The sequence below is a fragment of the Rhinoderma darwinii genome, chromosome 12 (assembly GCF_050947455.1).
Source record: "Rhinoderma darwinii isolate aRhiDar2 chromosome 12, aRhiDar2.hap1, whole genome shotgun sequence".
In the NCBI taxonomy this organism is placed as follows: Eukaryota; Metazoa; Chordata; class Amphibia; order Anura; family Rhinodermatidae; genus Rhinoderma; species Rhinoderma darwinii.
The window spans coordinates 83800301-83826427 of NC_134698.1; the positions used below are offsets into that span (position 1 = coordinate 83800301).

The 26127-nt window shown below is 45.3% G+C and overlaps 1 long non-coding RNA gene across 2 annotated transcripts in view; it reads right to left on the reverse strand.

Annotated features, from left to right (window-relative positions):
- Nucleotides 1-645: 645 nt before the first annotated feature.
- The window catches only part of LOC142664785 (uncharacterized), a 38137-nt gene continuing 12655 nt past the window's right edge, over nt 646-26127 (reverse strand). For both annotated transcript variants that reach the window (XR_012851379.1, XR_012851378.1), the window contains exon 3: nt 646-1148. This is a non-coding gene — a long non-coding RNA (uncharacterized LOC142664785). The remainder of the gene's footprint in view (nt 1149-26127) is intronic.

A 26127-nucleotide genomic window follows, 5' to 3' on the forward strand; every position in this document is an offset into this window, starting at 1 on the left:
TACATTCCTTATCCTGTACTGATCCTGAGTTACATTATTATACTCCAGAGCTGCACTCACTATTCTGCTGGTCGAGTCACTGTGTACATATATTACATTACTTATCCTGTACTGATCCTGAGTTACATCCTGTATTATACTCCAGAGCTGCACTCACTATTCTGCTGGTGGAGTCACTGTGTACATACATTACATTACTTATCCTGTACTGATCCTGAGTTACATCCTGTATTATACTCCAGAGCTGCACTCACTATTCTGCTGGTGGAGTCACTGTGTACATACATTACATTACTTATCCTGTACTGATCCTGGGTTACATCCTGTATTATACTCCAGAGCTGGACTCACTATTCTGCTGGTGGAGTCACTGTGTACATACATTACATTACTTATCCTGTACTGATCCTGAGTTACACCCTGTATTATACTCCAGAGCTGCACTCACTATTCTGCTGGTGGAGTCACTGTGTACATACATTACATTACTTATCCTGTACTGATCCTGAGTTATATCCTGTATTATACTCCAGAGCTGCACTCACTATTCTGCTGGTGGAGTCACTGTGTACATACATTACTTATCCTGTACTGATCCTGAGCTTCCTGTTTTGTGAATAGAATATAAGAACTCCACTCCAGCGGTTGACTCTTAGGATATGTTTATTTGCGGCAGATTTGTTGCTGACATTTTTACCAATTTCATGCTGCAGAACCAACCACATTCACATGTACAAATGGATTTTTAGTTTGGGAAATGTGTGCAAAAATCTGCTATGTGTGAACATCGCCTTACACAGTCAGAACATCGGTCAGATGGAGATTTCTCAATTTAATAGTGAAAGACTGGTTGCTGGAGGACAGCACGTTTTGTGTTACTCATATACTGCAGGTAATTCTCAGTTTGGGGTGGTGGGTTGGAGGTGTTATTCAGGAGCTGCCCTCGTGTTCAGCAGCCTGGGACATGATGTATCTGTGATATAGGAGTATATATTGTTATCCATGGTGCTGCTGGTAGATGCTTCTCCACCCTCTGGGCTCTCCTTCCCTTGGCTGCACATCGCTCAGCGCCTCAAGGTCGTGTGAAGGTGCTCGTCTCCCGGCTGCTCTATCACGGGGTTGCTGGTTCTGGCCCAGCCATGAATTACCTGTTGTGATTGAAAAGCAAATCACCTCTAATGCGGGATATTGATTTGAATGAAAGTTGGCAACTAATAAGTTGTGTTCCCCTGTGAGCCGTCTGCAAAATGCAGGACTTTATATTTTATTCATGTAGTGAAAATAAATGTCAAGTAAAAATAAAAAATAACAAGTGTCTGAATCTCAAAGGGAGAAAATTACTAAGCAGGAAAAAACCTGGAGAAGTTACTCCTCAGAGATAAATATCTCCAAGTCTATTGATATTCTGTGCAGTCCATTAATGAAGGAGGCCCCACTGGCATCTCAAACGCTCCTCACATCCAGCCGAGGAGCCGCCGAGGAGAACGTCACCAAAAATGGAGTCAAACCTCAATTTCAAAACTGGTTAATTAATAGTTAAAGGGCCAGTCCACTGTTATTAAAGCCTCATCATTGCCTAATGGAAAGTTCTACAACTCTACCTAGCGTTTCAATTATTTGCCACTTTTAAGATCTCAGCTTGCTGTCAGTAAATGGAAACATTCATGTTTACATCCAGAAACTGAAAAACTGTCCTTCATAAGACTTCTCACACAGCTGAGGGTTGTTACACTGTATCAGTGCAGGTAAAAACTATCCGCCTGGAGTCCAGGATGGGAGATAGATTTGTGGTGCTGTGTTTAGCTCGCAGAGGATTGCCTACACTGATATAGTGTAACCAACCCATCAGCTGTGTGTGCAGGACTGGGTTTGTATAGGGTTTCAGAATAATTCCTTTCACTGACAGCAAGCAAATATCTTAAATTGGTGATGTAAATGGAAGGTTACTGCATCTGACAAGATTGAATCGAGCGCTGGATTAGCAAGACATCAGCCAATGGGTCAGTATTGTAAAAGGCAAAAAAATATTAAAATGCATATCATGGACACAAGTCAGAGGTCACATCGGAGGAGTCAATGGGCTTAGACAACCAACAGTTTCCAGAATGACCAGCGATTTCTGTTCATTTCTGTTTCTAGAGATCTTGGATACAACATTCAGAGCCAAACATCATTGATTTAAATGGCACATTGCATATTGGGAGCATTTGTAGCAGTGGGGTCTGGGGGCTCTACAGTTCTGGCGGAGGTCTGAACTCATGCTCCTCAGCTATAGGATCTTCTCTCTCTCTGCCGGTAGATCACTCTTGGGTAGATTTCCCCTTTAAATCCTGCACATTGTCTCAAATTCTGCAGCTCTTTCTAATTATCAAGCTCTGATCCTGGAAGTCAAGCAGACACTGGCAGCGCAGAGGTGAAAGCAAGGATGGACTGACATTTCATACCACATAAAATAACAGCATAATTACGCTGCCCATTATGGATAGGTTAATGGAAGAGCGTGGAGGAACTTGCGCAGTTCACAGACTGACCGCTGATAAAGCGGAGAAGAATATTATATGAAATTTTCACAAAATGAAGGTGAAAAAAAGAAAGGTCGGCATTTGTAGACTTTTCCAGTCTCCTCAGTCGCTTTCACCTGACGCTGCGGAGAGAACATTCTAGAGCCGTAATGAAATAGATACGAGCGGATTCTGACAAGTTGGAAATGAGCACCAATCAAATCCACTTTCCCGTGTCACAGTGACAGCCCATTCAGCGCTAAGACATGCTAATCTCCCGCTCATAGCTTTTATTGATTGACTTTTTACTCCTTTTAGAATCATTAAATGCCAGACAGGAACGGCAAAATAACGAGAATCTTTTGAAAGGGCCTTGTCTTCATAAAGAGGATTGACTCGAGGAAAATGAAGATATTTCGATGCTGTAGATTGCCTTGACATGACATGAGCCGGAGAGGGAAAAAAAACTCTGTCTCTGTTCAGATCTCTATGTAGTGAAAACAGCTGCTGCTAAAATTCATCATCACCTTCTCAGCTCTGATGGGTGTGAAAATGACTTCTCCACCCTCTGACCTTCACACCTGTGTGGACCAAATCTGAAACGTTGTAAATACACAAGCGCAACAAGATACAAAATAGCAAATTATCTGCAAGATGTGGAGCAATCGGCATTACATAAGGCTGGGGCTAGCATGAGGGGGAGGGGTGCTACATTGGAATATAGAGACCAGGCATCCCTTTATAGTTCATACACATCATCTGAAACCCAGCCAAACACAGGATCAGCCAACTATTGAACCTAGGATTGGCCGACTATCAAACACATGATCGTCCGACAATCGAACCCAGGGCTGTCTGACTATCGAACCAAGCAATGGCCAACTATGGAACACAAGACCGTCAACTATGGAACCCAGAAACATCTGACTCTGGAACCCAAGACTGGCCAAATATGGAACCCAGGACCAACCGACTATGGAAGGACCGGCCAACTATCAAACTCATAACCGGACAATTATAGAACCCAGGTCCAGCCATCTATAGAAAACAGAACTGGTTGACTATCAAAATAGGATGGACCAACTATCGAACCCAGGAACGGTCGACTATTGAACTTGAGACCAACTGACTATCAAACACAGCACTGATCAACTATCATACCCAGGACCCGCCGACTATCAAACCCAGGATTTGCCAACTATCAAACCAAGGATCATCCAACTATTAAACCCAGGCCTGGCAGACTATTGAACTCAGGACTGGCCAACTATGGAACCTAGGACCAGCCGACTATGGAACCCAGGATTGGCCGACTATGGAACCAAGGACCGGCCAACTACGGAACCCAGGAACGTCCCACTATGGAGCCTAAGTTCGGCCAACTATAGAGCCCAGGACGGCTGACTAAGGAACCTAGGACCGGCCGATTATCAAGCCCATAACCGGACAACTATAGAACCCAGGACCGTCTATCGAACCCAAAACTGGTGGACTATCAAACCTAGGACTGACCAACTTTTGAACCCAGGACTGGTCAACTATTGAACTCGGGACCAACCGATTGTTGAATCCAGGACCGACCAACTATCAAACCCAGGACCAGCCGACTATCCAACTCATGATCGGCTAACTATCAAACCCAGGACTGGCCGACTATCGAACCAAGAATCATCCCACTATCGAAGCCAGGACCGGCAGACTAACTAACCCAGGATTGGCAACCTATTGAACCCAGGACCTTCCATCTATCGAACCCAGGACCAGCCGTCAATCGAAACCAGGTCCGGCCAACTGTTGAACCCAGGACCGGACGACTATCGAGTCCAGGACCAGCCGACTATTAAGTCCAGGATCGGCTGGCTATCGAACCCAGGACCGGCTGACTATCGAACCCAGGATCAGGTGATTATTGAACACAGAACCGGCCAATTATTGGACCAGGACCGTCTATCAAACTCAGAACTGGTGGACTATCAAACCTAGGACCGGCCAACTATTGACCCCAGGACCGGTCAACTATTGAACGTGGAACCGGCTGATTATCGAACCCAGGAGTGACCAACTATCAAACCCTGGACGAGTTTACTGTCGAAGCCATGATCAGCTGACTATCAAACCCAGGACCGGCTGACTATCTGGGGGGGGACAGAGGGGTCTGGCAGCAGTTTATTCCCCTTTCCCTAATGGCCACCTTTAGTATAACGGAGCAGCTGCCATGTACTTTCAAACTTGAGCAACCTGAGGAATTAATACACTGGACTAAGTTTTCTTCTGCCACATTCCTATTCGGGACCCATCGACGGAATCCCCAGTGCTCACCGAATTACCAGTGTGTTATATGGGAGATTCGTATTGAAGATCAGGGGACCCCAATCATTGCACCTCGTCTATTATGAACCATGTCTTCTTTGGGCTTCCAGTAGATTCCGTTCAGAGATACTGGTGCTCATGCCTGGTGGCAGAGTTTGATATTTATTTAACCCTTGACGCCCATTGATTATCATGACGGTATTGTAATTACGATAACCCAGAAATGATAGAACGCAGGTGCTGATGATGAGGGTATATTAATGATAGCGCCCACGCTGCGAGTCTGGTGGCGCTTACATCAGACCTCTATGGGAAGCTCCCCTGGTTAGTTGGTTAATTATATATTTGCATATTCAAAGATCTATCATTTCCCTGCTAATGGAATACCAATAATGTGCCCATTAATGTAACGTCCTGTAAAGAACGTGTCATTTTCTTATATAGACAAAAGCGCTGGGAGAAACTGGTGATCCGCCGGTGCTGAGACTCCCCTGCAGTGTAATCCTTTCTAATAGACGACAAATATCATTGAAGCCGGAGACGTCGAGGACAAAAACCTATTAAAGCAGCGAACGCCGCACCTTCCAGATACTTCTTATGTGAAAAGTATTATGCAAGTGTGTATCTACTGACAGCGTCCTATGGAGAGTGGAAATCTTCACTGATCTGAAGGCCACTCAATGTTTTCTGCTGCTTCTTAGCTTTTAGCAAAAGGTCAACGTCTTCCTATTGAAAGTTTCTGACAAAAGTAAATTATTGCACAAATTAGGCCTTAAAACGGACTTGTGAGGACTCGGGGAAAACACTTATTATCCATTTATTCATCTGCAGAAAAACTTTACATTTAACCTTTCAATGACTGGATACAAAGAAGCTCATTCACAGTGGCACAATTGTGTTTACATACAACGATTGTGCCATCCGCAGTGACAGCAACTGGCAATCACGTGACCTGACGCCATCATGGATGACACAGAAACATCAGGATGTAAATATTATAGACACAAAATAAACTGTTCTTTTAATAAAGAAGGAAGCACAAGAGTTAATGACAAATGACTGACAATAGCCATATACAACCAAGATCTTACATAAAGAACCGACCAAAGGTTCTAGATCATACACCCACATTGTCCTTACTGACTGTAGAATGGATCATACACCCTCATTGTCCTTACTGACTGTAGAATGTATTATACACCCGCATTATCCTTACTGACTGTAGAATAGATCATACACCCGCATTGTCCTTACTGACTGTAGAATGTATTATACACCCGCATTGTCCTTACTGACTGTAGAATGGATCATACACCCACATTGTCCTTACTGACTGTAAAATGGATCATACACCCGCATTGTCCTTACTGACTGTAGAATGTATTATACACCCGCATTGTCCTTACTGACTGTAGAATGTATTATACACCCGCATTGTCCTTACTGACTGTAGAATGTATTATACACCCGCATTATCCTTACTGACTGTAGAATGGATCATACACCCGCATTGTCCTTACTGACTGTAAAATGGATCATACACCCGCATTGTCCTTACTGACTGTAGAATGGATCATACACCCGCATTGTCCTTACTGACTGTAGAATGGATCATACACCCTCATTGTCCTTACTGACTGTAGAATGTATTATACACCCGCATTGTCCTTACTGACTGTAAAATGGATCATACACCCGCATTGTCCTTACTGACTGTAAAATGGATCATACACCCGCATTGTCCTTACTGACTGTAGAATGTATTATACACCCGCATTGTCCTTACTGACTGTAGAATGGAACATACACCCGCATTGTCCTTACTGACTGTAGAATGGATCATACACCCGCATTGTCCTTACTGATTGTAGAATGGATCATACACCCGCATTGTCCTTACTGACTGTAGAATGGATCATATACCCGCATTGTCCTTACTGACTGTAAAATGGATCATACACCCGCATTGTCCTTACTGACTGTAAAATGGATCATACACCCGCATTGTCCTTACTGACTGTAAAATGGATCATACACCCGCATTGTCCTAACTGACTGTAGAATGTATTATACACCCGCATTGTCCTTACTGACTGTAGAATGGATCATACACCCGCATTGTCCTTACTAACTGTAGAATGTATTATACACCCGCATTGTCCTTACTGACTGTAAAATGGATCATACACCCGCATTGTCCTTACTGACTGTAGAATGGATCATACACCCGCATTGTCCTTACTGACTGTAAAATGGATCATACACCCGCATTGTCCTTACTGACTGTAGAATGTATTATACACCCGCATTGTCCTTACTGACTGTAGAATGGATCATACACCCGCATTGTCCTTACTGACTAGAATGGATCATACACCCGCATTGTCCTTACTGACTGTAGAATGGATCATACACCCGCATTGTCCTTACTGACTGTAAAATGGATCATACACCCACATTGTCCTTACTGACTGTAAAATGGATCATACACCCGCATTGTCCTTACTGACTGTAGAATGTATTATACACCCGCATTGTCCTTACTGACTGTAGAATGGATCATACACCCGCATTGTCCTTACTGACTGTAGAATGGATCATACACCCGCATTGTCCTTACTGACTGTAGAATGTATTATACACCCGCATTGTCCTTACTGACTGTAGAATGTATTATACACCCGCATTGTCCTTACTGATTGTAGAATGTATTATACACCCACATTGTCCTTACTGACTGTAGAATGGATCATACACCCACATTGTCCTTACTGACTGTAGAATGTATTATACACCCACATTGTCCTTACTGACTGTAGAATGGATCATACACCCGCATTGTCCTTACTGACTGTAGAAGGGATCATACACCCGCATTGTCCTTACTGACTATAGAACGGATCATACACCCGCATTGCCCTTACTGACTGCAGAATGGATCATACACCCGCATTGTCCTTACTGACTGTAGAATGTATTATACACCCACATTGTCCTTACTGACTGTAGAATGCATTATACACCCACATTGTCCTTACTGACTGTAGAATGGATCATACACCCGCATTGTCCTTACTGACTGCAGAATGGATCATACACCCGCATTGTCCTTACTGACTGTAGAATGTATTATACACCCACATTGTCCTTACTGACTGTAGAATGCATTATACACCCACATTGTCCTTACTGACTGTAGAATGGATCATACACCCGCATTTTCCTTACTGACTCTAGAATGGATCATACACCCACATTGTCCTTACTGATTGTAGAATGGATCATACACCCGCATTGTCCTTACTGACTGTAGAAGGGATCATACACCCGCATTGTCCTTACTGACTGTAGAATGGATCATACACCCGCATTGTCCTTACTGACTGTAGAACGGATCATACACCCGCATTGTCCTTACTGACTGTAGAATGTATCATACACCCGCATTGTCCTTACTGACTGTAGAATGTATCATACACCCGCATTGTCCTTACTGACTGTAGAATAGATCACACACCCGTATTGTCCTTACTGACTGTAGAATGGATCATACACCCGCATTGTCCTTACTGACTGCAGAATGTATTATACACCCGCATTGTCCTTACTGACTGTAGAATGGATCATACACCCGCATTGTCCTTACTGACTGTAGAATGGATCATACACCCGCATTGTCCTTACTGATTGTAGAATGTATTATACACCCGCATTGTCCTTACTGACTGTAGAATAGATCACACACCCGTATTGTGCTTACTGACTGTAGAATGGATCATACACCCACATTGTCCTTACTGACTGCAGAATGGATCATACACCCGCATTGTCCTTACTGATTGTAGAATGTATTATACACCCGCATTGTCCTTACTGTCTGTAGAATGGATCATACACCTGCATCGTCCTTACTGACTGTAGAGTGTATTATACACCCGCATTGTCCTTACTGACTGTAGAATGTATTATACACCCGCATTGTCCTTACTGACTGTAGAAGGGATCATACACCCGCATTGTCCTTACTGACTGTAGAACGGATCATACACCCGCATTGTCCTTACTGACTGTAGAATGTATTATACACCCGCATTTTCATTACTGACTGTAGAATGTATTATACACCCGCATTGTCCTTACTGACTGTAGAATGTATTATACACCCGCATTGTCCTTACTGACTGTAGAATGGATCATACACCCGCATTGTCCTTACTGACTGTAAAATGGATCATACACCCGCATTGTCCTTACTGACTGTAAAATGGATCATACACCCGCATTGTCCTTACTGACTGTAAAATGGATCATACACCCGCATTGTCCTTACTGACTGTAGAATGTATTATACACCCGCATTGTCCTTACTGACTGTAGAATGGATCATACACCCGCATTGTCCTTACTGACTGTAGAATGGATCATACACCCGCATTGTCCTTACTGACTGTAGAATGGATCATACACCTGCATTGTCCTTACTGACTGTAGAATGTATTATACACCCGCATTGTCCTTACTGACTGTAGAATGTATTATACACCCGCATTATCCTTACTGACTGTAGAATGTATTATACACCCGCATTGTCCTTACTGATTGTAGAATGTATTATACACCCACATTGTCCTTACTGACTGTAGAATGTATTATACACCCACATTGTCCTTACTGACTGTAGAATGGATCATACACCCGCATTGTCCTTACTGACTGTAGAATGTATTATACACCCACATTGTCCTTACTGACTGTAGAATGCATTATACACCCGCATTGTCCTTACTGACTGTAGAATGGATCATACACCCGCATTTTCCTTACTGACTGTAGAATGGATCATACACCCGCATTGTCCTTACTGACTGTAGAATGTATCATACACCCGCATTGTCCTTACTGACTGTAGAATGTATCATACACCCGCATTGTCCTTACTGACTGTAGAATGTATTATACACCCGCATTGTCCTTACTGACTGTAGAATAGATCACACACCCGTATTGTGCTTACTGACTGTAGAATGGATCATACACCCGCATTGTCCTTACTGACTGTAGAATGGATCATACACCCGCATTGTCCTTACTGATTGTAGAATGTATTATACACCCGCATTGTCCTTACTGACTGTAGAATAGATCACACACCCGTATTGTGCTTACTGACTGTAGAATGGATCATACACCCGCATTGTCCTTACTGACTGCAGAATGGATCATACACCCGCATTGTCCTTACTGATTGTAGAATGTATTATACACCCGCATTGTCCTTACTGTCTGTAGAATGGATCATGCACCCGCATCGTCCTTACTGACTGTAGAGTGTATTATACACCCGCATTGACCTTACTGACTGTAGAATGTATTATACACCCGCATTGTCCTTACTGACTGTAGAATGTATTATACACCCGCATTGTCCTTACTGACTGTAGAATAGATCACACACCCGTATTGTCCTTACTGACTGTGGAATGGAACACACACCCGCATTGTCCTTACTGACTGTAGAATGGAACACACACCCGCATTGTCCTTACTGACTGTAGAAGGGATCATACACCCGCATTGTCCTTACTGACTGTAGAATGGATCATACGCCCGCATTGTCCTTACTGACTGTAGAACGGATCATACACCCGCATTGTCCTTACTGACTGTAGAATGGATCATACACCCGCATTGTCCTTACTGACTGTAGAATGTATTATACACCCGCATTGTCCTTACTGACTGTAGAATGGATCGTACACCCGCATTGTCCTTACTGACTGTAGAATGGATCATACACCCGCATTGTCCTTACTGATTGTAAAATGTATTATACACCCGCATTGTCCTTACTGACTGTAGAATGGATCATACACCCGCATTGTCCTTACTGACTGTGGAATGGATCATACACCCGCATTGTCCTTACTGACTGTAGAATGGATCATAAACCCGCATTATCCTTACTGACTGTGGAATGGATTACACAAGCGCATTGTCCTTACTGACTGTAGAATGGATCATACACCCGCATTGTCCTTACTGATTGTAGAATGGATCATACACCCGCATTGCCCTTACTGACTGTAGAATGGATCATACACCTGCATTGTCCTTACTGACTGTAGAAGGGATCATACACCCGCATTGTCCTTACTGACTGTAGAATGGATCATACACCCGCATTGTCCTTACTGACTGTAGAATGGATCATACACCCGCATTATCCTTACTGACTGTGGAATGGATTACACACGCGCATTGTCCTTACTGACTGTAGAATGGATCATACACCCGCATTGTCCTTACTGACTGTAAAATGGATCATACACCCGCATTGTCCTTACTGACTGTAGAATGGATCATACACCCGCATTGTCCTTACTGACTGTAGAATGGATCATACACCCGCATTGTCCTTACTGACTGTAGAATGGATCATACACCCGCATTGTCCTTACTGACTGTAGAATGTATTATACACCCGCATTGTCCTTACTGACTGTAGAATGTATTATACACCCGCATTGTCCTTACTGACTGTAGAATAGATCACACACCCGTATTGTCCTTACTGACTGTGGAATGGAACACACACCCGCATTGTCCTTACTGACTGTAGAATGGATCATACACCTGCATTGTCCTTACTGACTGTAGAAAGGATCATACACCCGCATTGTCCTTACTGACTATAGAATGGATCATACGCCCGCATTGTCCTTACTGACTGTAGAACGGATCATACACCCGCATTGTCCTTACTGACTGTAGAATGGATCATACACCCGCATTGTCCTTACTGACTGTAGAATGTATTATACACCCGCATTGTCCTTACTGACTGTAGAATGGATCGTACACCCGCATTGTCCTTACTGACTGTAGAATGGATCATACACCCGCATTGTCCTTACTGATTGTAAAATGTATTATACACCCGCATTGTCCTTACTGACTGTAGAATGGATCATACACCCGCATTGTCCTTACTGACTGTGGAATGGATCATACACCCGCATTGTCCTTACTGACTGTAGAATGGATCATACACCCGCATTATCCTTACTGACTGTGGAATGGATTACACAAGCGCATTGTCCTTACTGACTGTAGAATGGATCATACACCCGCATTGTCCTTACTGATTGTAGAATGGATCATACACCCGCATTGCCCTTACTGACTGTAGAATGGATCATACACCTGCATTGTCCTTACTGACTGTAGAAGGGATCATACACCCGCATTGTCCTTACTGACTGTAGAATGGATCATACACCCGCATTGTCCTTACTGACTGTAGAATGGATCATACACCCGCATTATCCTTACTGACTGTGGAATGGATTACACACGCGCATTGTCCTTACTGACTGTAGAATGGATCATACACCCGCATTGTCCTTACTGACTGTAAAATGGATCATACACCCGCATTGTCCTTACTGACTGTAGAATGGATCATACACCCGCATTGTCCTTACTGACTGTAGAATGGATCATACACCCGCATTGTCCTTACTGACTGTAGAATGGATCATACACCTGCATTGTCCTTACTGACTGTAGAATGTATTATACACCCGCATTGTCCTAACTGACTGTAGAATGGATCATACACCCGCATTGTCCTTACTGACTGTAGAATGGATCATACACCCGCATTGTCCTTACTGACTGTAGAATGGATTATACACCCGCATTGCCCTTACTGACGGTAGAATGGATTTTACACCCGCATTGTCCTTACTGACTGTAGAATAGATCACACACCCGCATTGCCCTTACTGACTGTAGAATGGATCATACACACGCATTGTCCTTACTGACTGTGGAATGGATCATACACCCACATTGTCCTTACTGACTGTAGAATGGATCATACACCTGCATTGTCCTTACTGACTGTAGAATGGATCATACACCCGCATTGTCCTTACTGACTGTAGAATGTATTATACACCCGCATTGTCCTTACTGACTGTAGAATGGATCATACACCCGCATTGTCCTTACTGACTGTAGAATGGATCATACACCCGCATTGTCCTTACTGACTGTAGAATGGATTATACACCCGCATTGCCCTTACTGACGGTAGAATGGATTTTACACCCGCATTGTCCTTACTGACTTTAGAATAGATCACACACCCGCATTGTCCTTACTGATTGTAAAATGTATTATACACCCGCATTGTCCTTACTGACTGTAGAATGGATCATACACCCGCATTGTCCTTACTGACTGTGGAATGGATCATACACCCGCATTGTCCTTACTGACTGTAGAATGGATCATACACCCGCATTATCCTTACTGACTGTGGAATGGATTACACAAGCGCATTGTCCTTACTGACTGTAGAATGGATCATACACCCGCATTGTCCTTACTGATTGTAGAATGGATCATACACCCGCATTGCCCTTACTGACTGTAGAATGGATCATACACCTGCATTGTCCTTACTGACTGTAGAAGGGATCATACACCCGCATTGTCCTTACTGACTGTAGAATGGATCATACACCCGCATTGTCCTTACTGACTGTAGAATGGATCATACACCCGCATTATCCTTACTGACTGTGGAATGGATTACACACGCGCATTGTCCTTACTGACTGTAGAATGGATCATACACCCGCATTGTCCTTACTGACTGTAAAATGGATCATACACCCGCATTGTCCTTACTGACTGTAGAATGGATCATACACCCGCATTGTCCTTACTGACTGTAGAATGGATCATACACCCGCATTGTCCTTACTGACTGTAGAATGGATCATACACCTGCATTGTCCTTACTGACTGTAGAATGTATTATACACCCGCATTGTCCTAACTGACTGTAGAATGGATCATACACCCGCATTGTCCTTACTGACTGTAGAATGGATCATACACCCGCATTGTCCTTACTGACTGTAGAATGGATTATACACCCGCATTGCCCTTACTGACGGTAGAATGGATTTTACACCCGCATTGTCCTTACTGACTGTAGAATAGATCACACACCCGCATTGCCCTTACTGACTGTAGAATGGATCATACACACGCATTGTCCTTACTGACTGTGGAATGGATCATACACCCACATTGTCCTTACTGACTGTAGAACGGATCATACACCCGCATTGTCCTTACTGACTGTAGAATGGATCATACACCTGCATTGTCCTTACTGACTGTAGAATGGATCATACACCCGCATTGTCCTTACTGACTGTAGAATGTATTATACACCCGCATTGTCCTTACTGACTGTAGAATGGATCATACACCCGCATTGTCCTTACTGACTGTAGAATGGATCATACACCCGCATTGTCCTTACTGACTGTAGAATGGATTATACACCCGCATTGCCCTTACTGACGGTAGAATGGATTTTACACCCGCATTGTCCTTACTGACTTTAGAATAGATCACACACCCGCATTGCCCTTACTGACTGTAGAATGGATCATACACCCGCATTGTCCTTACTGACTGTAGAATGGATCATACACCCGCATTGTTCTTACTGACTGTGGAATGGATCATACACCCGCATTGTCCTTACTGACTACAGAATGGATCAATAGACACTAGCACAGGACTGTCATGAAGCAGACCGACCTTGTCCTGCTAACTACACAATAGATCAGCAATTCATCATGTACATACAGAATGACCGACACGCTCCACTAATTCAATAATTGCTGAGCTAATGAGATCCCCGACCAATCATGTTACTGGGATTGGATAATACAGCCGCCTCTCTTCTAATAGAGGCAGCAATAGATAGTTGATCAATATCACCTTCCGTGGTCAATGGTGGACTGACCTCCACCTGCTCATATTATAACCAACCTCACCCCAGTGCTAAATATAATATATACTTAAGATATAATAGAGCGCTGCTCCATGGAGGATATACGTGTAGGGGATTCTATTGACTAATCCCAAATGTCCTGTCCAGTTATTATGGAGGATCTCAACAAACAATCCCATGAGAAATGTTACTAATATATCATGATGACGTCTAATACATCATCCATATTCTCCCTATAAGTCAATAAATGACAAACACTTCTATGGGGAGAAGATAAGTCAGTATTCTACATGAGAGGTCAAACTATGGACCCATGACAAGGATCGCCGTGTTTAGCCCCATTGACCTCTATGGAGAGAATACTAATTTGTAATACGTGTTCACAATGTATATTTGTCTTCTTCCATTAAATAGTATACACAGCACTTAAAGGGGATGTCAATTATCAACAGCCACATTTTATATTCTCTATTAGGGCCCATGGCGTTAATAGGGGGGCACCCAACACAAGAGCCCCCAATCAGTCAGTGTATATAGATTGGCACATTATGGACACCATCTAATTGTTCATTTCGCTGAAGTGTCAGGACCCTTCTGATCCCCTTAGTTTGGGGGGGCAGCGGCTGCTGGATCCGGGTCGTCCACAGTGACCTAGGTAAAGCAGTTCCCAAAACCCAAGAATGAGCTGAACACTTAAGAAACCTTCCAGAATTAGACCTCTGCCTCATTGTCTGTCCTGGTGATATTTGTAGTGATCTGCAGAGAAGGACGAGGATTAAAACATCTTCACATTGACAGAACTTCTTACATTTCCAGCTCAGCTTTCATTTATCTCAAGAAAACTGCAAGTTACAAAAGAAACTCATTTCCCCCCCAGTGATTGAAAATGTGAAGGAACCTCAGATATCCCTCAACCACGGAAAAATACTTGTGACCGCTACATATACTGTCTGAGAAGAGACCCATCAGAAGAAAGAATCTATCTATCTATCTATCTATCTATCTAATATCTATCTCATATCTATCTATCTATCTATCTATCTATCTATCTATCTATCTATCTATCTATCTATCTATCTAATATCTATCTAATATCTATCTAATATCTATCTATCTATCTATCTATCTATCTATCTATCTATCTATCTATCTCATATCTATCTATCTATCTATCTATCTATCTATCTATCTATCTATCTATCTATCTAATATCTATCTAATATCTATCTATCTATCTATCTATCTATCTATCTATCTATCTATCTATCTATCTATCTATCTATCTATCTATCTATCTATCTATCTATCTATCTATCTATCTATCTATCTATCTCATATCTATCTATCTATCTATCTCATATCTATCTATCTAATATCTATCTCATATCTATCTATCTAATATCTATCTCATATCTATCTATCTAATATCTATCTCATATCTATCTATCTAATATCTATCTCATATCTATCTATCTAATATCTATCTCATATCTATCTATCTATCTCATATCTATCTATCTATCTCATATCTATCTATCTATCTCATATCTATCTATCTATCTCATATCTATCTATCTCATATCTATCTATCTCATATCTATCTATCTCATATCTATCTATCTCATATCTATCTATCTCATATCTATCTATCTCATATCTATCTATCTCATATCTATCTATCTCATATCTATCTATCTCATATCTATCTATCTCATATCTATCTATCTCATATCTATCTATCTCATATCTATCTATCTCATATCTATCTATCTCATATCTATCTATCTCATATCTATCTATCTCATATCTATCTATCTCATATCTATCTATCTCATATCTATCTATCTCATATCTATCTATCTCATATCTATCTATCTCATATCTATCTATCTCATATCTATCTATCTCATATCTATCTATCTCATATCTATCTATCTCATATCTATCTATCTCATATCTATCTATCTCATATCTATCTATCTCATATCTATCTATCTCATATCTATCTATCTCATATCTATCTATCTCATATCTATCTATCTCATATCTATCTATCCATCCATCCATCCATCCATCCATCCATCCATCCATCCATCCATCCATCCATCCATCCATCTATCTATCTATCTACAGAATACGAATAAGCCATCTTTATCTTGACTGATTTGCTGCAGCTTGATATCACACAACAAAAGCCATTGAAAAGTCAAGATAAGGGGTCTTTCCACTGTGTATTTAATGCGTTAAAAGTGAAGATAAAGACGGCTACATCTGTATCTAGCAATAAAAAAAAAATGGTGACCGCACACTGCGAACACTAATGTCACCTAGGCCACTAAATATAAATAAATCTGCATTACTGCTGAATCTACTTACAAATAGGGAGGTTCTTAGCGCACATTTTGATCAAATTGTGTGAACCCACCTGCGACAAGGCGACCTCTATAGGTGGGGACCTACGCTGCACACACACCCAGAACTGGGACTAAAACTACATATATACCTGGGGATGTCAGGAACCAGCATTAAACTAATTAAAATCATCCGGGCAGAAGGGGAGGAGCGCAAGATCAACAATGGAGGCAGTCACTAACCCCACATATATGACCCCACTAACCCCACATATATGACCCCACTAACCCCACATATATGACCCCACTAACCCCACATATATGACCCCACTAGCCCCACATATATGACCCCACTAACCCCACCTATTTGATCCCACTAACCCCACATATATGACCCCACTAACCCCACATATATGACCCCACTAACCCCACATATATGACCCCACTAACCCCACATATATGACCCCACTAGCCCCACATATATGACCCCACTAACCCCACCTATTTGATCCCACTAACCCCACATATATGACCCCACTAACCCCACATATATGACCCCACTAACCCCACATATATGACCCCACTAACCCCACATATATGACCCCACCTGCCCCACATATATGACCCTACTAACCCCACATATATGTCCCCCACTAACCCCACATATATGACCCCACTAACCCCACATATATGACCCCACTAACTCCACATATATGACCCCACTAACCCCACATATATGACCCCACTAACCCCACATATATGACCCCACTAGCCCCACATATATGACCCCACTAACCCCACCTATTTGATCCCACTAACCCCACATATATGACCCCACTAACCCCACATATATGACCCCACTAACCCCACATATATGACCCCACTAACCCCACATATATGACCCCACCTGCCCCACATATATGACCCCACTAACCCCACATATATGACCCCCACTAACCCCACCTATTTGATCCCACTAACCCCACATATATGACCCCACTAACTCCACATATATGACCCCACTAACCCCACATATATGACCCCACTAACCTCACATATATGACCCACTAACCCCACATATATAAGCCCACTAACCCCACATATATGACCCCACTAACCCCACATATATGACCCCACTAACCCCACATATATGACCCCACTAACCCTATATATATGACCCCACTAACCCCACATATATGAATCACATAAACAACACAAAAGTATTAACAGCACATTCCAACAAAATGAAAGCCGGCATGTAAACAGGTGCAAGAACACCTCTGAACGCCTCTGCACCCCTCTGCACGCCTCTGCACCCCTCTGCACGCCTCTGCACCCCTCTGAACTCCTCTACACGCCTCTGCACCCCTCTGCACACCTCTGCACCCCTCTGAATGCCTCTGCACCCCTCTGAATGCCTCTGCACCCCTCTGAACGCCTTTGCACGCCTCTGCACCCCTTTAAATGCCTCTGCACCCCTGTGAACGCCTCTGAACGCCTCTTCACCCCTCTGAATGCCTCTGCACCCCTCTGAACCCCTCTGAACGCCTCTGCACCCCTCTGAACGCCTCTGAACACTTCTGCACCCCTCTGAACGCCTCTGCACCCCTCTGAACGCCTCTGCACCCCTCTGAACGCCTCTGCACCCCTCTGAACGCCTCTGCACACCACTGTACCCCTCTGAACGCCTCTGCACCCCTCTGAACGCCTCTACGCCCCTCTGAACGCCTCTGCGCCCCTCTGAACGCCTCTGCACGCCACTGCACCCCTCTAAACGCCACTGCACCCCTCTGAACGCCTCTGAACACCTCTGCACCCCTCTGAACGCCTCTGCAACCCTCTGCACCACTTTGAACGCCTCTGCACCCCTCTGCACCCCTCTGAACTAATTTACACCCCTCTGAACGCCTCTGCACCCCTCTGAACGCCTCTGCACCCCTCTGCACCCCTCTTAACGCCTCACATATATGACCCCACCTGCCCCACATATATGACCCCACTAACCCCACATATATGACCCCCACTAACCCCACCTATTTGATCCCACTAACCCCACATATATGACCCCACTAACTCCACATATATGACCCCACTAACCCCACATATATGACCCCACTAACCCCACATATATGACCCACTAACCCCACATATATAAGCCCACTAACCCCACATATATGACCCCACTAACCCCACATATATGACCCCACTAACCCCACATATATGACCCCACTAACCCTATATATATGACCCCACTAACCCCACATATATGAATCACATAAACAACACAAAAGTATTAACAGCACATTCCAACAAACTGAAAGCCGGCATGTAAACAGGTGCAAGAACACCTCTGAACGCCTCTGCACCCCTCTGCACGCCTCTGCACCCCTCTGCACGCCTCTGCACCCCTCTGAACACCTCTACACGCCTCTGCACCCCTCTGCACACCTCTGCACCCCTCTGAACGCCTCTGAACGCCTTTGCACGCCTCTGCACCCCTCTAAATGCCTCTGCACCCCTCTGAACCCCTCTGAACGCCTCTGCACCCCTCTGAATGCCTCTGCACCCCTCTGAACGCCTCTGCACCCCTCTGAACGCCTCTGCACCCCTCTGAACGCCTCTGCACACCACTGTACCCCTCTGAACGGCTCTGCACCCCTCTGAACGCCTCTGCGCCCCTCTGAACGCCTCTGCACCCCTCTGAACACCTCTGCACCCCTCTGCACCCTTCTGCAAGCCTCTGCACCCCTCTGCACGCCTCTGAACGCCTCTGCACCCCTCTGAACGCCTCTGCACCCCTCTGAACGCCTCTGCACCCCTCTGAACGCCTCTTCACACCTCTGAACGCCTCTGCACCCCTCTGAATGCCTCTGCACGCCACTGCACCCCTCTAAACGCCACTGCACCCCTCTGAACACCTCTGCACCCCTCTGAACGCCTCTGCACCACTTTGAACGCCTCTGCACCCCTCTGAAGTAATCTGCACCCCTCTGAACGCCTCTGCTCCCCTCTGCACCCCTCTTAACGCCTCTGCACCCCTCTGAACGCCTCTGCACCCCTCTGCACCCCTCTGCACCCCTCTGAACCCCTCTGAATGACTCTGAACGCCTCTGCACCAATCTGCACCCTTCTGCACCTCTCTGCACCCCTCTGGAGCCTCTGCACCCCTCTGAACGCCTCTGCGCCCCTCTGAACGCCTCTGCACCCCTCTACACCCTTCTGCACGCCTCTGAACACCTCTGCACCCCTCTGAACGCCTCTGCACCCCTCTGAACGCCTTTGCACGCCTCTGCACCCCTCTAAATGCCTCTGCACCCCTCTGAACGCCTCTTCACCCCTCTGAATGCCTCTGCACCCCTCTGAACCCCTCTGAACGCCTCTGCACCCCTCTGAACGCCTCTGCACCCCTCTGAACACCTCTGCACCCCTCTGAACGCCTCTGCACCCCTCTGCACGCCTCTGCACCCCTCTGAACGCCTCTGCACACCACTGTACCCCTCTGAATGGCTCTGCGCCCCTCTGAACGCCTCTGCGCCCCTCTGAACGCCTCTGCACCCCTCTGAACGCCTCTGAACACCTCTGCACCCTTCTGCATGCCTCTGCACCCCTCTGCACGCCTCTGAACGCCTCTGAACGCCTCTGCACCCCTCTGAACGCCTCTGCACCCCTCTGAACGCCTCTTCACACCTCTGAACGCCTCTGCACCCCTCTGAACGCCTCTGAACGCCTCTGCACCCCTCTGAACGCCTCTGCACCACTTTGAACGCCTCTGCACCCCTCTGAAGTAATCTGCACCCCTCTGAACGCCTCTGCACCCCTCTGCACCCCTCTTAACGCCTCTGCACCCCTCTGAACGCCTCTGCACCCCTCTGAACGCCTCTGAACGCCTTTGCACCCCTCTGAACGCCTCTGCACCACTTTGAACGCCTCTGCACCCCTCTGAAGTAATCTGCACCCCTCTGAACGCCTCTGCACCCCTCTGCACCCCTCTTAACGCCTCTGCACCCCTCTGAACGCCTCTGCACCACTCTGCACCCCTCTGAACGCCTCTGAACGCCTCTGCACCCCTCTGCACGCCTCTGAACGCCTCTTCTTTTCTTTTTTGTATGTGACCCAGTAACACATTGCAATGTCTTGTAACAGGGTTGAGCTTTTCCTCCATTTTGTTAATATTGCTTCCTGCAAATGGCGCATTTGATCTTCACTAAATCCTCGCCAAGGGAATTAGAGAACGCAGCATTTTACGTGACTAATTTCATCTGAAGATAATTCAGAAAGAATCTGCATCCACCATTGATTAGCTGCTACCATAACGGATGATCTCCACTCTCAGCGCACAATTACATGGAGAGCCGTGTACGCGGCGAGGACGCTTCATTCACCGGATGAGCATTTTCTCCCATTAATGTTTCCAATTCCATCTGGAATCCCCCCCCCTCCCCCGGCTCATAATGGCGGCAATCTGTGGGATTTGTAATATACAGTCTCTGTTTACAGGATAATGTGAGACCTGCATTTATACGTCTTATGGTTAATCTCCGGCAACTACTCCCCTCAATCATCCGCCTGATCTGACTAAAGCTTCTGTAAAACCATCGATATATGTAAAGAAAAAAAAACGTAACCTCTTCATTGCCTGTCTACCTGGTCATGTATCACAGACCAAGCAGAGCGATGCCGCCATCTACACAATAATCACAGGACCCAACGAGGATCCCTATATGGGGAGAAAGTGGGGCCAAACATACAGTAAAATGAATGTAAGAGGCATCTGCTACTTTATTCTCCTGGTAAAGCTGGTCTTCAAAGAGATAGATTGATGGATGGATAGATGGATGGATGGATGGATGGATAGATAGAGAGATAGATGTAGGGCATTATACTGTGTGGGGCCATTATATTGTGTGAGGGCAGCTGTGGGGGCATTATACTGTGTGGGGGCAGCTATGGGGGCATTATACTGTGTGGGGGCAGCTGTGCGATATTACCCTGTGTGGAAGGCAGTAATAGGGGCATTATACTGTATGAGGGTGCAGATTTCAGTGGGACATACCCCCGGCCGCCTGGAATTCGGGACTGTCCCGCTGAATCCGGAACGGTTGGGAGGTATGTGCTGTGTGGGAGCAGCTATGGGGGCATTATACTGTGTGAACATGTATTGGGGGCCCACTGGGTAGGGGCCCATTCAGATGTGTTCGCCCCCCCCCCCTTTGCTAAACCCCTAGCTGCGCCTCTGGGAGGAACACATTAAGGGGGTCTTGTCCATTGGGACCTAATGCAAAATCTGTACCCACCTGCCATGTGCCATGTATAATACCAGTGTCTTCTTATGCAGCAGAAGAGTCGGGCACTTTGGGCGCAGCAGAGGAGGAGAACAACCCCGTGCAGGCCCCTCTAAGTGCGGCGCGGACTCATGTTCTCATGATTGGTTCACATTATCAGGAGGTTATCAGTAAAAAAAGCCCAAAAACATATAAATAATCTGCTTTATTTTAAACCGGAGTTTTCATTGTCCTTCTTTGCTCCTCATGGGCCGTTTATCAGCTCAGAAGAGCCCACGAGGTCCGGGGGGGGGGGGGGGGGCAACAAGAACAGCAGGGACTATGATTCAATTAAAGGAGACATGACCCATATATAGCCGGGTATGGGTGTCTCTGCCATAGACTCTGATAGGCTTCATTTCCCTAATCCCTCCGCATGTATGGGCCGCCCGTCTACACCCGCCGTACAGATCTGCGCAGTCACGGCGTTGCTGTCTTTGTGTCTCGCTATGAATAAAGGCGTCTGGATGTAGCGTCGTCTCCCATAATATCGTTCTACAGCTTGAACGGCGCTGAGATCATAAACTGACAATGAGGAATAATTGTCCTCGTCTCGCAGAATATTCGCTCATTTCCATAATATCTTTTGTTCCGGGGCCCGCGCTGTATTAAACCTCTGTATATAATGAGCAGGACCGGTAGTCGCTGTCTTATAGGAGAAGGTGCATTACTCCCGGCTTCACAATATCTCGCCACATCGACATTAGCCGCTCTAATGGGCCGTCTTTGTGTTCGCCGCAATATCTTAACATGTCAAATGAAGTTTTTTTTCCGTATTATCTGTTGTCAGAAGTCTAAATTTACTTTCCTTCCTCACATCCCTCATTTTAATTGAGTTCGTCACCAAATAAAATGTGAAGTCTTCTGCTTTACACCAAAGGTCAAAAAGTGCAAGAGCTTTAAATGAGTCAAGAAAATATTAATTATATTTGTGGAACATTTTTATTAGAGGATCTAATCGTTTCTGTGACAGCTCCTGTTCCGGGGCTCGTGTTATATGAAGAGACAAAAGCTTCGTCGTATTCTTCCTTATTAATGTCGGCCGCTCCGCATACTAATTACGTGTTAACCGTGGATTCAGCAATACGTGACCGTCATGAGATAAATCCCTGATCACTGGCTGAAAACAAAGACGATCGCATTGAGACTATTGAGCCGTGATGGGGAAAGTCTTCATTTCTGGGTCAGGGAACGGAACATCGCAGAATTTGTCACGGTGCAATATGCGTCGGTCTATATGGGGCTGTGTACGGACGAGGGGTCTCCGGTGCGAACATCCTGTTTTTATTAGAAAGATCCCTCAACAATAAGCTGGTGGAGGGGCCTGGGAAGGGGTATGCCTGGAGCTGAGGGGAGCTGGGGCGGAGGAGGGTTGGGTTGGAGCGGGGCTGGGGCGGAGGAGGGCTGGGGTGGAGCAGGGCTGGGGCGGAGCAGGGCTGGGGTGGAGCGGGGCTGGGGCGGAGCGGGACTGGGGCGGAGCGGGGCTGGGGTGGAGGTGGGCTGAAGCAGAGCGGGGTTGGGGCGGAGCGGGGCTGAAGCAGAGCGGGGCTGGGGCGAAGCGGGGCTGGGGCGGAGCGGGACTGGGGCGGAGCGGGACTGGGGCGGAGCGGGGCTGGGATGGAGGTGGGCTGGGGCGAAGCGGGGCTGGGGCGGAGCGGGGCTGGGGCGAAGCGGGGCTGGGGCGGGGCTGGGGTGGAGGTGGGCTGAAGCAGAGCGGGGCTGGGGTGGAGGTGGGCTGGGGCAGAGCGGGGCTGCAGTGGAGTGGGGCTGGGGCGGAGGAGGGTTGGCGGAGCGGGGCTGGGGCGGAGGAGGGCTGGGGCGGAGCGGGGCTGGGGCGAAGCAGGACTGGGACCCCTTGCAATCAGTTGTTGTCTCTTTGGCAGCAATATTGAATATAACGCATTAACCCCTTCCCGTCATAAACAATTTTCAGATTTAAATTTTCATTCCCCCCCCACCTTCCAAAAGTCATAACTTTTTTATTTCTCCGTCTATATTCCTATGAGGGCTTGATTTTTGCGGGACGAGTTGTAGTTTTTCGTAGCACCATTTATTGTGCCGTATAATATAATAGGAAAAGGGAAGAAAAATATTTGCGAGGTAGAAAATGAAAAAAACAGCGATCCCTCCATGGTTTTAGGTGTCTCGTTTTTACGGAATTCACTGTGCAATTAAAACAACCTGTTACCTTTATTCTGCGGGTCAATACGATTACGGCGACACCAAATACATATCGTTATTTCTATATTTTGCTACTTTTATAAGTAAGTAAGTGTAAAAAATTACATTTATTTTGTGTCGCCAAATTCCGCGAGCGAGAACATTTTTAGTTTTCCATCGATTAAGTGGTATGAGGGCTTATTTTTTGCGTTATAAACTGTCGTTTTTAATGATATCATTTTGGGGTACACGCGACGTTTTGATCACTTTTTATTACATTTTTTGTGGGAGATGAAGTGACCAAAAAATAGAGATTCTGGCGTTTACAATTTTGTTTTTCACGGCGTTCCCCGTGCGGGTTAAATAATTATATATTGTAATAGTTCAGACTTTTACGGACGCGGCGATACCAATTATGTTTATTTAATTATTTTTTTACTATTCTCCAGGGGGAAAATGGGAAAAGGGGTTTTTTTTTAACTTTTTCTTTTTAAAATTTTTTTTTACATAAAAAACAACTTTATTTTACACATTTTTACTTTTTTTATTAGTCCCCCTAGGGGACTTCAACCAGCGATCGTTGGATCACTTGAACGATACTAAAGTATAGCAGTATATCGTCTTTCTGACAGGCCAGAGGCAGCGCTTAATAGGAGCACAAAGATGGCGGACCTGGAGGTCTTCATTAGGCCCCCAGGCAGGCATAACAACCATCGCCACCCCACGATTGCATTGCGGGGGGCGCGATGAGCTGTTAGAGGGGGTCGCCCCCTCTTTCTAACGATTAAAATGCCGCGGTCGCTATTGACTGCGGCATTTAACGTGTTAAACAAGCGGGATCGCGCTCGAGCACGATCTCGCTCGTTACCGTGAAGTGTCGGCCGACACCCGCATCATTTGGAGCAAGTTCACTCCGTGAGCCCGTTCCGTACTTCCCCTACCCGGCTATGGCGTATGGATACGTCAAATGTCGGGAAGGGGTTAAACAGACCTCATTATAATCGATGAACTTTCCAAATGCTGAAGCTCTGCAGAATCTGATGCCCCTCTTAGGCCTCATGCACACTTCAGTTCTTGTACGTAGTAAGCACGTGCTGCTACGGTATATATATATACTTCATTGCCTTATACTGGGGTTGATTTTAAACCTATATATTGAGTATTAGCATTTACTGTGGATCTTATCAATCATTTCTATATCATGAGATGTATTGCTCGCACTTTATAACTATATATGGGCTATTATATGTCTGACCACCACCTCAGTTTGTATTTTATGGGATTTTTATTGTTTTTATGAGACGGCCGTGGTATTGACTTTTTGTATTACATGAGCTAATAAAGATACATTGTATAAATGATGCGCTGCTTTACTCCGTGGTTTTGTGGTGCACATTTATAGGTGTTGCCTCCAGAGATAGAGCCCCTCTTTACAGCAACTAACTGATATAGGGGGTCCCCTAATATTGCATGTGACAACAAGAGATTGTGTAAACTATGGGAGATACAGTATAGGGGTGAAAGTTGTCCTGGAGCCTGAGGGAGCCCCCAAACCAGCAGCATTATGAATAGATGTGGCCCTCGGCAACTTGTTAGGGCACCTGCATCATGTAACTGTTAGTGGGACGGGGCTGGAGTCATCACCTGGCAAAGCTGAG